The sequence below is a fragment of the Urocitellus parryii genome, chromosome 10 (assembly GCF_045843805.1).
Source record: "Urocitellus parryii isolate mUroPar1 chromosome 10, mUroPar1.hap1, whole genome shotgun sequence".
NCBI classification, from domain to species: domain Eukaryota; kingdom Metazoa; phylum Chordata; class Mammalia; order Rodentia; family Sciuridae; genus Urocitellus; species Urocitellus parryii.
In genome coordinates, this window is record NC_135540.1 from 113,500,617 (window position 1) to 113,518,641 (window position 18,025).

Genomic DNA, 18,025 nt, shown 5'->3' on the forward strand with positions numbered 1-18,025 from the left:
TAGTTTACTTTTTGGGGGGGAGGAGGATGGGAAGTGCCAGGGATTGAACTCAGGGACATTCGACCACTGAGCCACATCCACAGTCCTATTTTATATTTTATTTAGAGACAGGGTCTCACTGAGTTGCTTAGCACTTCTCTGTTGCTGAGACTGGCTTTGGACTCCGGATCCTACTGTTGGGATTACAGGTGTGCGCCCATGCGCCGGGTTTACAATTAATTTACCTTTAGGATTTTTCTTTTAAGGAGATGGTAGGTTGAGATCTCTGTGTATATATAGAGTTCTCAAGGTGTGGCCTCAGACTAGCAGCACCTGCATCACCTGGGTACTTGTTAGATGCACAGATGCTTGCTATCAACCGCAGACGGATCCAGCAATCTATTTCAGAAGCCCTCCTGGGACCGAGCAGTGTTTCCCACTTAACTGGGTATCTACCTTATCAGGGCCTTGCTTCTCGACTTCCTCAGCAGTTGTAGTTAATTCACTGAGAGTGGAAGTAAAATTATGCCTTTCCTTCCTGCAGGTGTTTCTCTCCCCTGGCCTCATCTTGCTGTGATTTTTGATTTTCGGATGGAGGAATGATATGTGAGAGTCTGTGTGTGTGTGTGTGTGTGTGAGAGAGAGAGAGAGAGAGAGAGAGAGAGAGAGAGAGAGAGAGAGAGAGACACACGGGGGGGGGGGGGAAGGATATGCCTGGAGGTAGAGATGAGGAGCAGAAGGAAGGAGAAGGTCTCGCCTACTAACTTTTGGCTAGCCTGGGTGGGTGTGGGCTGCTCTCATCTGGGGACATTTTCCCATTGTAAGGCGATGCAGACATGTGGGAGAAAAGCCAGGGATAAGGTTACCCAACTGCCTTTTGGTGCAGACAGACGCCAGGCCACACGGAGAGGATACCCGGGCTGCACCGCGACCCCAGCCTTACCCTGGCACCCACTGCCTCCCTGCGGTCTTCTTGGCGATTGGGGGAGCTTGCGAGCAGAAGGCCCCGCAGCCTCCACCTGCAGGGGTCGCCCTGGGAGCGCCACCCGCCCACTACCGTCACCGCCCCCAGCCCCGCCTTTCTCGGTTCGGGCCCCAGCTCCGCCAGGCCCCTCCAAGCCTCTCCTCGCGCAGCCGCCTCCAAAGCCTGGAGAAGTGGAATCTCGCCGGCGCCGCTCCCTGCGCGGGACTCGCGGAGCGGCACTGGGCATGCTCAGTCGCCCGAGTCTGTGCTGGTCTCAAGTAGGAAGCTCGTGCGCTGCGCCCGCAGCTGATCCCGGCGCTCCGGGGAGGGCGAGACTGGAGCAGAGCCGCCGGGCGCCCCAGCCGAGCGCCGCGCGCACAGCTGGTGAGCCCGCTTTCCTCTTTGCCTTTGCTCCGGACTTGGGGGCAGGGTGGGGGGTGGCGGGAGTGCTGGGGAGAGACCCGGGCAGCGGCGGGCGTCTAGTGGCTGCACGTACCTCCTGCGGCTGCTCCTCTCCTCCTGGCCCCTGGGCTACGCGGTCACTGCCACCCGCCCAGCCGCAGCCACAGCTGCAGCAGCTGCCGCCGCATCTGCAGCGGACACCCGCTGCGGAGTCCCGTGCGCCCTGCGCCCGCGCTGCAGGGCTGGTGGCAGGGCGACTGCGGGCTCACTCCTTGACTTCCATCCCTCCTGCCACCGGCGCCCTCTTTCCCTCATCAGCTTAGGCTTGGCAGGGCCTGGGGCAGGGGAGATGGGGTTCGATCGGGTTCGCCCGGGTGGGGACTGCGGAGGGCAAAAGTGAGGGTGGGCGCGGGCGGCGAAGAGCGCACACCCCCTTGCCCTAGCACCCGCCTCCGCTGTGCGGCTGGGCTCTTCGCCCTGGCGCCAGCGCGCTCCTGCCGGGAGTTGGAGACAGGGCTGGCTTCTCTGGGGTTCAGAGACCAGACGCGGAGAGAGGAAAGGGGGGGAAAGTTCATTTCCCCCCTCGAAGGCGGAGAGAGCCTATTAACTAGAAAATGGCTGTGCGAAGGGGGCCGAATCAGGGAAGCTGGCCACATGGGTCCTGAGAAAGCCCCTGCTGCCCGCCGGGCGGAATGGAGGGTTGAAAGCCAGAAATGACATCTGTGCTACGAAAATCTTAGAGCTGGAAGGAGGGAGGGATGCGAGGTCCGGTAGAAACAATAAGAAGTGGTTTCACCTGGGTGTAGAGTTCTAGAACCCAGGGGTCCGTGGTCAAGGGCCGAGGGAGCGTGGGAGTTGAATTTTAAAAGAGAAATTGTCTGGACATATCAGACTTAGAATTGGGGCCGTTTTGTAGTCAAGTTCTGCGCGGTTTTTGAGCCACGAACTGTCAGAGATGTTTTTGGATGGATTGAGTAGTTGGAGAGGGCCGAAATTGAGAGAATTAGGTCAGTGTCAGAAGCTAGGATGGGACTGGGCTCTTCTAAGGGATAGTTTTAAGAAGTCCTTCAGTCATTGGTTTCACATTGTGCCTGATGATTTAAGTGAAATAACTAAAGGGATCATCATAAATTGATATCAGCAGTGGTGCGTGAATTCCAAGAAATGAGGAAACTTTGTGAGACCAGCATTGTTTTGTCATTTGCTTTCTTTTCTCACTGATTTAAGAACAAACAGCAGCATCTGATGTGTTTCTGGGTTTCACTCTCTTCAGTCTTTGCTTTTTAAAAAAATTCCTTGTCATGGATTTATATTTCAGATCTTGTCCTTATCATGGATTTATATTTCAAATCTTATCCTTAATTGGCCATATTAATTAGAGCATCTGATTTTGTGTGGCCAGCCTTTCAGGAGCAGACAGAACCCTGGAAGGGGGCTTTCTTTATGAACTTAGGTTGCAGGCTTTGCCCTTTTCAATTTGTAACTTGAAAGCAGTATTTGTTCAACAGTTGTTTTCAGAACTTGCAGAATCCTAGAAATGGCATCATCTTGAAAGGATGGTACTTGTCATGAGGGACTCTCCAGGCTGGGGGCAATGCTGAGAGAAGACAGAGGCAGTCCTGCTCAGTGGGCGCATTCCAGGAGGTGAGAGGGACACACCACAGGTGCAAGATTTCTGTCAAGATCCTTTCCTTTTGTTATTGATGTGCCAGGTGACTCTTCATAAACAGAGACTGTAATTATGGCCCAAGATATTTGTATAGAGCCTTCAAGAAGGGATCTTTAGGTTGAGACCTTTTTCCAGGGAAGGTGATTATGTGTTATACTTTTACTCACTTTTCAAATGGATCCCTTTAACTAAATAATTTACCTCTAAGGAGCCAGCAGGATTCCGCTTTCTGAAACTTTAATGAAGTGGTAGTTGAAAAACTTGATGAGCTAAAATGTAACAGTAGCATTTTACACTTGCTGGAGTAATGTGAATGTCGACGGCAACATTATTTGAGAAAAGACTATTAAATATTACCAAAATCTACATATGCGAGCATGCAGTATTTAAAAACTGTTACTTTTTATGTCATGTTTCAACTTTTTTTTTTTATGACTCTTCTTTTCCTGCCAATAGAGAAACAAGGGGAAACAAACATTGAACTCTTTTTCTGTTACAGCAGGAATTAATACTTGAAAGCCTTGCAGTGCTATCAGTGTTATGTTGATTATCCTGTTTACTGGATAATCTAAATTTATCTTTTAAGAAAAATGGAAGATTATGTCTCTCTACTTTTTTTTCAGTTACACTTTTAAAATAGTACCCTTATAACATCTTAAGTTTTTTAGAGGTGTGGGACTAACTTTTAGGAAAATATTGTAATAAGTTATTACTAGTTATGTGGATAATACTTATTTTCCTACGCTGAGGAAAGTAATTTGTTCTGCGCTATTATGTGTCAAGACTGATATTAAGCTTTTTACATATACTGTCCTCTTTTGTAAGTTTCTTTGCGTAACAGTCAGCTGCCTAAGCAAATCCCTTCTAAGGGTGGATACTCTTGATACCACAGCAATCTAACTTTAATGTTTTATCTCATACAATATTTTCAATGGATTCCATTATTATTCGCTAAGCATTCTCTGCAAAACATCTTTGATTTGTTTTTTAGGATGAGATTTGATTAGAACAGCATGTCTTCAGAACAATTAGAATGTTTTCAGATGCCTCCATCCATATATTAAAACTGTTTTGTGTTCATTTACTTTCAGCAGTGTTGTACTACTAACAAATGAAATTAAATGTAGGGAAGATAAACCCAAATGGCCCATTTTAATTTTAATGTGTTATTAGTGCATATTCTGCATATTGATACATGTCAAGGGCGTGTCTCTCAGCTGAAGTGGCTTGTCAGAGAGGCAGAACGATAGACTCTATATTTAAGGGTCTAGGGGGATTTGATAGAAAGACCACCAACCAGGGACTCTGAAGACTTATCTCCTGGGTTCTGCTCCTCTGTTACTTTAATTCACTGAGTGACCTTGGAAAAATCAGTTTATTTCTCTGGTTCTCACTTTTCCCATCTGTTGAATGAGAGCATGTAGTAGGTCAGTGCAGAGGTTTGTGGTGCAGACCTTTGTGATGGAGGATTTCTTTTAGTGCCTTGGGTGAAGCTCATTTTGTGTTTCCATGAGCCTGGCCTGTTGCTCCTTTGTCCATTACCCTTCCTTTTTGGGCCAATTCCTATCTTCCTTTTACTTTTCATTTAGTATATACAATGGTTGTCATAAAATTAAGTGTGTGGCCCTGCCATTCTAGATAGGAGATAAGGTAATGATTAGATTTGGGTAAAGTGCATTTAGACATTGGAGACTTTTATTGCACTTTCTGAGGGAGACTTCCGGCTTTGGGGCTTCTAGATAGACTGAGAAGGGAGCTGCTTGGGCTGCAGAGCAGGGCATACTGTGTCTTGGTTGCTGGGCCCACCTGAGTCCATTTTTAGTAATCCTTTCCCATGTCCCTTTGTCTTCTACCCTTGATTGGCAGTGCAGTCCTTGGTCTCTGGAATAAGTTCTCATTGTCATTTAATGTTAGCACAGTGGCTGAAGTGGAAAGATACCTGTACTTGGCTGCAGTAGCAGGAGTGATGGTTGGTGGATTATGTCTGCCTAGGGTCATTAGCTGGATCATGAGCTTTCCCCCTCCTTCTCTGGCTAGCTAGGATGATGGGGTAGAGAGCAAAGGAAACGGATCCCATTTGGTGTTTTTAGTGCACTTTGCTTTTTGGATGCTCACAAAAGCTCAGCCTCATTAACATTTAAGTGAGGCAGGTGAGGAGTTAGCCATTTAAATAATCAACAGTGAATAGACAGTGACTCAAGTATCTCTGATCATAACCAGACACCAGGGTTCCTGGACCCCTGTTAGTAGCTCCAAACACTAGTGGGAGCTATACGAGAAGAAGGTAGGGATAGACAAGTCATCACCGCTTGGTGTGAACCATGAAGCCTGGATCAGTTGAAAGGCTTTGGACATCTTTGGGTGTAGAGTTAAGGGAGACGCCTCCTTTCTTATGTTAACTGTTTCCATAATGTTTGAACCTTACCTAGATTTCTCTAATGGACATGCATTACTTTTATAGTCAGGAAAAAAAATCTCACTCTATAATTTATTGGTATATAAAATGTACAGATTCATAGGAATACAGATGGGAAGAGGACTTGGGAAAATACGAATGGTATGGAAATGTGGATTACAATTTTTTATTGTTTGTTTTTTATTGACTTGACAGTTGTTGTAAATCAAGTTAACCATTCTGTCCTTTTCCTCTTATGGAAATGTTGCAAAATTGTTTCTGCTAGACAATACCTAAGTATAGCTCTTTTTGAAGAGTAGCTTGACTGGCAGCTATGCTTCAGGAGTGCTTGGGGGTGGGAGAAAGGATGGTTTTATTTAGTTATTTTTTTTTTAAGTTTACTAAAAAAAAAATCATAGTTTTGGAACTGAGCTGTGAAGAGAAATGTGCACTCCAGAGGATGAGATTGGAGGGAATTTACAGAGATCCAGAGCATAAAAGGGAATTCTGTTGCAGAAGAAAGCTTGGTGTTGCCTGTGGTATTGAATGTGGCATTTCCAAAATCATGGTCCTACACACCAGATCTTAATTTCCACACAATGTTAAAGCAACGGCGTGTCTAGTGTATGCAAAGCAGAGTGCTAAGCCTGAGGGCCATTGTCTGTTGGTGAAGGTTTCAATTGTCCTTGTCATATGATAATGATAATGATTGCAGTGAATATTTTATTAGAGTTGAAATGAGAAGATGTGTCCTTTTCTCTGAGATTATACTCTTCCGGTTTTGGGGTAAGATTCTTTTATGAAGCGATGGGAATATTTTCATTTGGCAGCTTAATGGTCCATGAAATTGGTAAGTCTGGGAATCTGGCTTGAGATGCAGAGAGGCTGCCCTCAGGATTGAGTTGAGTAGTGGAGGCCAGGCCAAAGTGTGGAGCTTGTGGGTGGGCCACCGGGGCCCCTGGGCCTTCCAGGAATGTAGAGTCCCAGAGTTGCAAAGGAGCTAATTTCAAAAGTGCCCTGGGAACCAGTGAGTATTTTTGAATTATAGCCCAAGAATGACAAGGAAAGTGCCAAGATGAAAGATGAGGGTCTGAGAGAGCAGAAAGGGCACATGGTTGAATTGTGAATTTCGGCAGGCAGGCCTGGAGATGTGTCTTGGCATTTGTTTCTTTGCATGCAAGCCTCTTTCTGCCAAAGCAACTTAGCAATTCAGAGTGATTCTAGGAAATTCTGCAGGAGTCAAGGCTATAGAACCAAGGATTATGTAATAACCTGCTTGGTCTGGGCCTCTCCAATATCATGCCCTCCAGGGTGAGTTTGAGTGGCCAGAGGAAGCTTAAGAATAGTTTGCCCATGAGATGGTTATTTTTCACCTTTAGTTACTGTTGGACGGCAAAGAAAGAGGGGAAACAAAGCAAAACGCATTATTTCTGAGTTTCAAATGGTAGCTAAAAAGTAAATAAGACTTGAAGAATCTGTGTGTAGTCATTATCACATCTCACTGATCATAATAATATAAATATGATTGTAGAGCTTTCACTTTGGCTAAGAGCTTTATAGCTATTTTGCTCTTAATGCTACAAAACACTGGGGTCTCTTCCTATTTTAGAGAGAAGACGACTGAGGTCCTTTTTACTAAAGACTGCATAGTGAACAACAGTGTTTGCCCTGGAACTATAATTAATACAGAAGAGTCCACGGGTTGCCAAGGAGTGGAGGCCAGGCCCAATTGTGGAGCTTGTGGTTGCACTGCTGGGGCCCCTGGGTCTTTCAGGAATAGAGTCCCAGGAGCCGCAACGGAGCTAATTTTGAAAGTGCCCTGGGATGAAGAGCTCACATTTAATAAGGGCCAACTGTACAGGAAACATTTCTCACTTATTTCCTTACCTCTTTCCTCGACTCCTGTTTTGCAGGTGAGGAAAACATGCTGTAGCTCAGAAAAGGTCCTGGGGGACTTGTCCTGGCCCTAAACACAGCCTGTGCTCTTGTTCTTTTCACCCCACCACGAATCTTCCTAAATTCAGCATTGGGGGTACAGAAAGGACATTGAACTTGAATCTGTCCATTCAGTGGTAGAGCCGTTTCCTCTGTGTTGTGGCCCTGGTGTGTTGTTTTTCATCTGAATACAACCCAAGGAATAGGATCCAAATATAATTTCCAAATCTGCCTAAAACCAAGGGTTTTGCTGTTGATCTCTGGGTAGACTCCAGTCTAGAATATTTCTGCTGTAACATGGATGAATATGGTTAGTTATCATCTACCAATCATGAGGCAGTGTTAGGAGACAGGTTTCTGATGAGGATTTCAGGGCGGGCCTCCCCAGCAACCCTGTCTGTGACTGACTACCTTGAGCTTCAGGCTGCTGAAATGTTGGTCTGGAGAGAGGACCCCACATGCACGAGGAGGGTGCCTCTCCCTGGAAGCATCCTGCTTGCTCTTGGATGCTGGCTTTATTCTTGTCCTCATTTGATTTCTTTTTTTGCAGTGCTTGGGATTGAACCCAGGGCCTTGTGCGCTTGAGGCAGCAAGCACTCTACTACCAGAGCTATATCCCCAGCCCGCTCATTCAATTTCTTAAGGAGACTTGGGTCCTGGGCAAGAGTAAGTTGACCTGTGACACTGAGTATCCCGATTTGCTGGGCAGTACTGTTTATGGGTGGAAGTGAGTTAGGTTTCTTGAGTGGATTCATGCCTGGGTGCACTAAACCAGTTAAATTATGGACATAGCTATGGTGTGATCAGAACTCTCAGGGGACTTGGGGACCCATAGGTACCATCGGAAGTACCATTCAGCCTCAGATTTTTCAGTTTATGTGAGCAGAACCTTACCCTCTCCAAGAACCAAGTTTTATTTGTGCCTTTCTTGTGAAGAGACCGTTGATCTGGTAACACCCAGAAACCTCAGCTTTGTTTCTTCATTCCTTTGTGCAGAATGTTTATTGAGCACCTAGTTTGTACCAGGCCCTGTGCCGAGTTCAGGAGGGTAGAGAGGAGTGTGCCAGAGCATTGATGATAAAGAATGGCAAACCTAGCACAAGAGAGAGGCAGGAAGCTGGCCTCGCTTTGCAAGAGTGGAAAGACCTCAGGGAACAGGAGCTGTGGCAGGCGACTCCTAATGTAAAATCCCCATATACAGAAACCCTTCAGCCATCTCCTTTCCTATCCTTCCTTGACTCAGTGGAACTCTTGGAGCCTGTTTCTTCAACCCAGCACCTAGGATTTGCCATTGCCCTAAGGGACGTAGGAATTCAGCCTTTCAGATCTTCATCGCTTAAGTTCTCAGAGAGCTCAATGTTGCCTTTCAGGGCATGTTTGGTGCTGTCTGGAGACATCCTGTCACGCCAGGAACTACTGGTATCTGCAGGTAGAAGCCGAGGATGATGCTGAATATCCTCTAGTGCACATACGGGATAGCCCTACAGGTAGGGAGGTGTAGGGTTTGTTGGTGATTAAGAACCAGACATTTAATAGCCCCACCACCATGGACTACAGAATTTGCTTGGGCAGCAGAATTAGAGGGTGTCTCAGTTTCCTCAACTGCCGATAGGAATACTAATGGTGTCTGTCTAACACGGTGGTTGTGAAGATTTCATGAATTTGTGAACAGGGCTTGGCATGAAGGAAGACCTTAACCTTGAGTATTGTTTTTAGTTTTAAAGAATAATATTACCTTTTGGTCTAAAGAGAGTGAATTTGGAGGATTCAGGGCAGCTGAGTTGGAGTTCCACCTCCAAGAATGTTCTGGTCTTGACATATCATACATTTGATTCAATGGGGTACATAATCTTATTTTTCCACGTGATTGCAGGATCACATTGGTTATACAGCCACGTTTATACATAGGGCCATACTAGTGTCTATTGTATTCTGCTGCCCTTCCTATCCCCCCCTCCCCTCCCCTCCCCTCTTTCTACCCAATCTACTGTGACACATTTCTCCCTCTCTCTTTTTTCTTCCCCCTCACACCATCTTATATGTAATTTTGCATAACAATGAGGGTCTCCTACCATCTTCCTTGCAATTCCCCTTCTCTCTCCCATTCCCACGCACCTCTTCGTCCCTATTTAATGGTAATCTTCTTCTCATGCTCTTCCTCCCTGCTCTGTTTTGAGTCGCCCCCTTATATCAAAGAAGACATTCTGCATTTGTTTTTTAGGGATTGACTAGCTTCACTTAGCATAATCTGCTCTAATGCCATCCATTTCCCTGCAAATGCCATGATTTTGTTGTTTTTTAGTGCAGAGTAATATTCCATTGTGTATAAATGCCACATTTTTTTTTTATCCATTCATCTATTGAAGGGCATCTAGGTTGTAATATTTTGAGCAACTAATAAAAAAATTTAAAAAAATGAGGTGGAGTCCTCTAAATTTGTTCAAATTTAAAGTTGTTTTGAATTCTTTACATCCTTTGTATTTCTATACCAAATCTAGAACTGGTTTTCAATTTCTACCAAAAAAAAAAAAAAAAAGATTTTGACTACAATTGAGTTGAATCTATGGGTCAATTCTGAAAAATTTGATTTCTTAAATTTTTGAAAAATTTAACTCATGAGTGCAAACATCTATTTATTTGGCTCTTCTTTACAATGTTTTGTAGATATGAGTTCAATTCTTTAGATGTTTTGTCAGGTTTGCCTCTAAATATTTTATATTTTCAATGCTATTTTAAAGGGTATTATTTACATGCTTTGTGCTCATTTTTTGCTAACTTATAGAAATGTAATCCACTTGTGTTTAGTGATCTTGTGTTCTGAAATCCTGCTAAAAGTTAATCATTTCTAATAGCTTTTTGTAGATTCCATCAAATTTTCATATGTGTCAGAAATAAACATATTTTTACATAAAAAAAAGAATGTTCTGGTGTAAGAATTGGCCGTTGTTTTGAGGGTCTTGGTTTCCCTTTGTTCCGTGGGCTTTGTTTCCCACTGTTCCCACCTCTTGATTCTGGGGCTTTCAGTAGCTTTGCCTTGTGTCCTTTTCCCAGGGACCCAGATTTATGCCCTTCCCCTCGAGGGCTGAGAATTATATTTATGATTTTCCTTCGCTCTGTCTATTTTGGGAATGGTGAGAAGACGGGAAGCAGGTCAGAGGAGATGTTCTCTTACTTCCTGGTTGTCACAGCTCCCTCCTCTAGAATCCGGAGGATGGAGAGGCAGGTGGCAGTGGCTGCTGTAACTCTTCCCTCTGCGCCCACCAGCTCCTCCCCCGGGTTAGGTGCCTGCTACTTCCAAAATACCTTGTAATTGGGTCACAACATTATCTGCCTGCCAGGAATCATTTGTAAAAATCAAATCAAAGATGCAGACGATTTCAGCAGGGTTTGAGATGTCTCTGTTGTATACTTGGAGGCGTCGTAGAGTTATTCCAAAAACAAAAGAGAATAAGCTCGGCACCTCAGTTAGGTGGCTGTCTCTCTGTGGCCTAGAACTGTGTCTTATTTCACTGTAAAAATGCTCAAATCGTGGTCCTTTCTGGACTTTCCACGGGGAGATGGGCTTTCGTGGATTCCATTCAACTGATCAAACTCACTCTTGAATTTTCACAATATAATTGACTTGGAAGGAGTTTTATTCCGTGTTTTGAATGGTATCAAAAGGCTAGAGGGCAATGAAGATCAGTTGCTTTATTTGTCTAATTCCTTCCCCACGACATGGTCCTCTCTCCCCTGAATTAGAGCAGTGGCCTCCCAGTGGCCTCTCGGCTTGTCCAGCTCCATTCATGCAGTTTGGCTTCCCAGTAGTGGCTGGGCGCCGTTCCAAATGCCGCACATGGAAACTGACCAGGATGACCACTGTCTCGCTTGCTCAGAGCCCTGGTCTGTAGAGAAGCCCACGGCTAAAGGGCAGATTACTGTACAGCACAGCTGGTGTTGCCAGCAGAAGTACTGAGTGCTTCCCAGACGGGCACCTCCCCAGGTTGGGTGTGGGTGGGTCCTGTAAGGCTTGGGTGGCTGGGGGGATGCTCATCTATCCCCCAGGACAGCAGGCAGCTGCATCTCTGCAGTTACTTAAGGCACCAGGACTCTCTGGCTCCTGCGTGGGGCCCTGCCATTTCCAGCAGCCTCCAACTTCCCTCCCCACTGCTGTTGACTCACTACTCCAAGCCGCAGTGCGGTTCTCCACCGCCTCTTGCTGTTTCTTCTCTGCACTACATCCAGGGTGATCCGAAGACTTCTGCAGGTCTGGGCATGCCCATCCCACCCCTTCGGGGGACCCTGCTGCCCTCAGGATAGGTCCTAGTTTCTTGGTGCTGCACCAACATCCATCATGATCTGCCCCGGGCTTGCCCCTCACTGTTCTCACAGCGGGCCGGGTTTCTCTGGCTTAGGGCTTTTATTCTCTGCTCCTCTTGTCTGCATCCAACCTACTGTCTTCTTTGTATCTGACTTTAGTCCTCCTTTATGAAGTCGTGTCATGGTGGTCCACCTCAGTGCGCATCCTTACTGGCCCCAGCCCCAGGGTGTCTCGTTCGTGGGTCTGGGGTGTGGCCTCATGAAAATCTGCATTTCTTTCAATTTTGTAGGCATTGCTGATGCTGCTGGTTTGGGGGCCACACTTGGAGAATCACTGGTGTACATGACCACCCAGGACAGGGTGCCCGGTCCTTCTCCCTGTTCCCGATGTGAATTCCTCCTGCCCCACTTCCAGCACTTTTTGCCTTCTCCTGTTTATCGCTCTGCTCCCCCTTCAGGGTTGGCCTTGACCTGCTTCCTCTTTGTGTTCCTGCTGTTTGGACATCTTTGGTGCGCAATAGACATTTGTCAAAGAATCAAACATAGGAGCGAAAAAGAATTTCATTGTTGGAGGTTTAATAAATATAACCCAGAACATTTCCAGCATCTATGTTTTTCCCCTCATTCTTTATCCCCAGTTATGGTAGTAGAGGCTCACAGATTGATGTGAATGAGGTCAATATGAATTACATACAAGTCAGTTAACCTTGTGGCTTTGGTTCCAAATTCTACAAAGTTCTTCAGGAAAACTCAGTTTATTTATTTATTTGTTTTTGTGGTGTGGGGGATTGAACGCAGGGCCTCACACATGATAGGAAATACCCTACCACTGAGCTATAATCCCAGCCTCAAGAGAGCTCACTTTAAACCTGTTATTGTTTATGGACTGACTCAAAAATATGTAGTTTTCTTGTAATGGGTCAGCATCATCAAGGCTGTGTAGGAAGAAAATGTGTCCAAAGGAAGTGCAGATGTCATTTAATTTAGTAGCTGCAACAGGAGCATGGTCTCTTTATTGAAAATGACATCACAGTGAACTGAACTCAAATTAAACTGAGTTTATGTAACAGATGTTTAATCATTTCTCTAGGCTGGAGGGAGGGCGACTAGAATCTTTCCTTCACTTATTCATTCTGCAAGTATTTATTGAGCACCTATTGTGTTGGCCGTAGGCCCTAAGGATGCAGAAAATACTCTGCTTTCTTGGCAGGAGATATCACGAAGCAAAGGGTGATGTGATGTAAAGTGCTGGTGGCGCCTTCAGATCAAGTGGTGGGAGTGGGTGAGAGCGGGAGACTTTATGTTGTGTCCTGAAGGACAGTTGGTGATGTTCATGTTAAATTCACAAGATGGAGAGGAGCAATTTCAGGCCAAGGGATTGGTTCACAAGGGCCCCTCCCTAGAGCATTTTCAAGAACCTCACTTCTCCTAGTCCTGAAGGTGATTGATGCCACCATAAGGCTTGCTGCTATCTAGGCCTCAGCTCCGAGCTTGCTTCCAGAGCCTCTGAAACAGCACTTTCCACAGTGTGGTCAGTGGAACCTGGGTTTTGCAGACATATTAGGATTAAAGAGTTCTGGCATCAAGTTCAGAAAACTGTATCCTCTGTTGCCATTAAAATATTTAAGAAGTCTGTAGAAAAGAAGCTTGTTTAACTTGCTTCAAGGCAGCCTTTGGCCATGAGTTTGTTTTGCATCATATCCTTTGAGCTGGTGCTTCTTGATGGACAGCTTGTCTTGGATGGCCAGCTCCAGAGGCTTGGCTTTGTGCACACTTAAGAGAGTGTTTTCCATGATGCTTATTTCCTCTCTCTACCTTCCATTCACCCATCAGTGGCTTTCCATGCCTCTCTCGTTGGTTTTCCTCAGTCCTGTGCTAGTTGGTCAGTGCCTGTCATTTGAGTCTGAACATATATGGTGTTCAGAGGTCAAGAACTCTGCTCACATGCTGTGTGCAGGGAGGGCCTGACTCTGATGTCAGGTCAGTCTTACGTTGTTTCTGCACTTGAAACTTAGTGAACTTAACTTAGTGGTTTTTGGCTTGAATTGTTCAAATTGTAACTTAATTCTGTCTTCTTTTGGGTCTACGACATGGCTTTGGATGTCAGCTGAACCTAAGTGGGAGTAGGGAGAGAAAAGCGACCTACCTGTTGGAGTCACTAAGGGTGAGCACCAAAAGTGAACTGTGGTTAGGATTGGTTGACACAACGCTGGGGTTTTTGTTGATGTTTTGGAATCTTAATCGCCGCTTGAAAATTTTGGCTTTGCTTTTGGTTGAGATGTGTTTTGTTTAGGTCCCTCATGAAGTCACTACAGGTAGACTAGACGAGACCATTTGGCTCAGAGGCTGGGGAAGTGAGGGGCTTGATGACCCTGTGCTGCTGTCTCTTGGGCTTGGGGCTCTACTGAGAAGAGGATGGAGGGATCTGGAGGGAGACAGAACAACCCAAGGAACAGTCCACACAGGTGGGAGCAGGCCTGGAGTGCTGGGGAGAGGCCCAGGACTTTGAATCCTTGGAGGTTCCTCTCATCCTTGTAATGTTGACTTTGAGTATGGAGCTGTCTGGTCTTGCGTCCCCCTATTGAGGTACTCTGTTATCTTGGTGTTCTCCCTAAAGAGACAGGAGATCTAGCATGAACAGTGAACACGTGGGATACCATCACTATGGACAGGGTCTCCATGTCCCAAAATTTCGAGGGAAAAACCTCCTGTCTTCAAATTCAGGATATTCCAGTCATTTGAACAGAAAATATATGAGCAGCGGCACAACAGAATTAACACCCATGGCTCATATCTCTGCAACTTAGTGATTGGGTCAGTGTCATTTTCTAAAAATGTCTGTTTTTTTTTTTTTTTTTCCAGGGCTTGAGGTTATTTCAACTAAAATAAATAAAGGAAGTCTTGCATTCCACCGACTTACATATCATTGTCTCCTGATCAAAGTCATCTCCTGCTGGCTTGAATTTTATTTCAGTTAGAATCATTTTCCTTTACTAGCTCTAGACCCTGCTGTTATTTTATGAGCTGCAAGTAGAAATAAGAAACAAAAATAAAATGTGGAGTTTTATTGAATTTTTCTCCTCTTGGTATTGAGATGTGGATTGCAAGAAAAAACAGTTTAAAAAAAGACTAATGATAGAATGTTGATTTGTGGCATTATTTTTACTTCAGTAAAGAAAACAGGGTTTTCATGAGATGCTGTTCTGTTGTTTTCCATTGAGAGAGAGAATAGTGGGATGGATGTCGACACTTGAAATTTATATAAGTTTCTGTTTAACATTTATTTTCGTGTGAACATTTGTGAAGGTGTTGCCTTTATCCCACAGTACCAACTATTAAACAGTTCAGTGCCTTCTTGCCAAGAGCAGTTTCCTTCTCTCAGAGTGAAACTTAAAAGCAGTTTTAACTATTTGTGTAACAGGAAAGCTTGGTGGGAACAGGTGTTCATTAAGGGACATTTTATTTTTTACTTACTGTTGGTCTGAAAAATTCATTTTTGGAATGCTCGGTGATTTATCATTTTGGTAGGTGGTTAAAAGAATGTGATGTAGCTGGGCACGGTGCCACATGACTGTGATCCCAGTGGCTCAGGAGGCTGAGGCAGGAGGATCTCGAGTTCAAAGCCAGCCTCAGCAACTTAGATGCTAAGCAATGATGTGAGATCCTGTCTCTAAATAAAAGACAAAATAGGACTGGGAATGTGGCTCAGTGGTCCAGTGCTCCTGAGTTCAATCCCTGGTACTCCCTCCCCCCAAAAAGAATGTGTTATGATGTTAGCAGGTAAATGTTATAAAGTGATATAATTGTGAACTGTTTATTTGCATAAAGCCAAAGATTAGGAGAGACTGGATAGATATGAAAATAGCCATGGTTCCTTGGTGGGATTATAGATTTTATCGACTTTCTCTTCTTCCTTCCTAAGTTTCCTTGGTGCTTTCATATCCTTTGAGCAATGAGTAAGAAGGGAAAAAGGTCATTCTGTTCATTCATTTTTGTTTCATCTAAAGGATGTACATTTAGGATTGTATTTCTTCAAGGAGGCTAATTGGAAATAAGAGAGAGCTGGCATTATGCTAAATGAAATAAGCCTGTCTCAGGGGTTCAGATGTAGTATGACTCCCTTACATGCAGTAGCTAAGAGTAGTCAGATTCGTAGAGACCAAGTACAGTGCAGTTGCCGGGGGTGATGGTGAGTGACTGGTGAATGGGCACAGGTTTTCATTTCATTTGGAGAAGGCAAAACCAGGAGGTAGATGGTTGTGACATTTGTACAGCAGTGTGGATGTACTCAGTACCATTGAATTGTATGCTTACAAATTGGGTAAGACAGTTATACTTCCAAGGAAGATTGAGTATGCCCTGGACAGAGGCCCTTAGAGCATGTTCTAGCTCCAGGGCAATCTGCTGCTGGCCTGTAGCTCCCTTTGGGGAGGACACAGAGCCCAGGAACTGGGGAAGGGGTAGGTGCCATTCACCTGGATGTGACACCAAGTTCCTGTCTTTTCAGAACCTTTCTTTTGCACAAAACTAACATTCATCCAAACTATTTTGAAATTGTGAATTGGATGTGACCTCCGTCGGGCATGTTGTGGCTGTGCATGCTGCTCACTTCTTCTATGGGGAAGAATTAGTTTGGTGAAAACAAATCTTCATTGGGATGTCCTCAAACACTGTGACACCTTTCCCCTTTATGCTGTGGATTGTATCCTCAAAGCCGAGTGACTAGGTGGCCTAACCTTTTGTCCATGTTGTTCTGAATCTGTTCCTCTGGGACAGGCGAATGTTGGTGACAGTCCCAAGGCTTTCTTCCTGAGTCATAGTTTCTCCACCTGTAAAACATCTCCAGGGATCCTAGGAGGCCACTGGGAGGGTGCAGTGTGGCAGTAGGAAAGTGCTCACCAGAGAGTAGAGATCAAGATGTTTAGTTCCTGTCTTTATTTCCTATTGTGGGAGTGGTTATTCAGCTGAGCAAGCCTTCCCAATTAGTTCATTTGTTATTGTGCTACAGAGAGCGGTCCTTTATCAAAAACTTGGATATTATTTCGAATTTTAGTTTTTAAAAAGGTAGCCATTTAAAAAAGGGCTGTTGGAGAGAGGTTTGTAATATGCTTTGTATTCAATTGTGTGGTTTTAGTTCTGATTGTTACCCTCCTATTATCTTCAGAGGATGTGGATGACAGTTGCTCTGTGTGTTTTGCAAACGCACATTATAGTTTGATAGGATTTGGTTTGATCCTGAGTCACATTTGATCAGCACAATCCCTAAACAAGTTCTTTTTCTCACCTGTAGCAGGATCTGGTAGGAAGCATGAAACTTAATGTTAGCTGAGTACTTACCGTGATAAGCTGTCACTGTGACGCATACCCTGCATGGATTGTTCAGTTGGCCCAGTCCCACTATGAGGTAGATGCAATCTAATTCTCAAATGCAGATGGAGAAGTAGAGGCTCATCAGGATTGCCCATGGGCTTATGTCTGGAGTACATGGTGGTGCTGGACTGGAGGAAGGTTATGGGGAAGCACTCAGTGTGAGGTGCGTGCGCGCGCACACACACACACACACACACACACACACACACACACACACAGAGGATGTTTTCCTAAGACACAAAAGCTACTAGCCTGCAGAATCTGGAATCCCCCATCACAGCAGAGTGTGTGAGGGCCAGTCATCGTGAGGAAGATCATGTTGGGAGCGCTAACTATCTTTGGTTGTAATTGTTGCTGCTTTGCATTTTTTTTTTCTGGTTGCTTTTTTAAACAGAATCTCTATGCTCTCCTGTAGGGTGATAAGTCCTTTTAAAGAGTGTAACTAGTGTTGTGATGTTTTCTTTTGGAACAAATCAGGTGTTTCTGTAATCAGTGAGTATTCTATCCTGAGACTGCGCTCAGTACAATTATACAGGCTACTCTCCAGCAGCCCAGGGAAGAACAAGTGGCAGACTCAAAATGTCCTGTAAAGATATTAGTCTGAAAATTGCGTTTTATTGTGGAACACTGATAAGATAGAATTTTACTTGCTAAATTGTTCCATGTTAACTGTGGACTTTTTAAAATAAACTTAGAGGTAAGTTTATTTAAAAAAAAATGTCCTTTCGTTTCTTCCAAAATGATTGAATTGTGCTTTGGAATAACCTTTAATCCTTAGGTTTCTGTTTGAGTTAGGATAATTAATGAAATACAAGAAAGGAGATCAAATTTCAGGCCAGGAATTTGATTTTAGACAATATCACCAATCCACAATGTCAGCTTTGTCCAGCTTCTCCTGTAGTGTGCCTGGACTTCAGTGCTATGCTTTCATCTGGATGTGAGTTCAGGAGCTTGGGCGGTGCTCCTCAGCATCATGGTGGTGCTGGTGTCCTGGATTCACTCAGTTGCAGGC

The 18,025-nt window shown here is 44.7% G+C and overlaps 1 protein-coding gene across 3 annotated transcripts in view; it reads left to right on the forward strand.

Annotated features, from left to right (window-relative positions):
* The first annotated feature begins 1,214 nt into the window (after positions 1–1,214).
* Positions 1,215–18,025, forward strand: part of Apbb2 (amyloid beta precursor protein binding family B member 2) — a 322,787-nt gene continuing 305,976 nt past the window's right edge. For all 3 annotated transcript variants that reach the window (XM_026387551.2, XM_026387558.2, XM_077803554.1), the window contains exon 1: positions 1,215–1,327. The gene's annotated coding sequence lies outside the window, so the exon portion shown is untranslated. The remainder of the gene's footprint in view (positions 1,328–18,025) is intronic.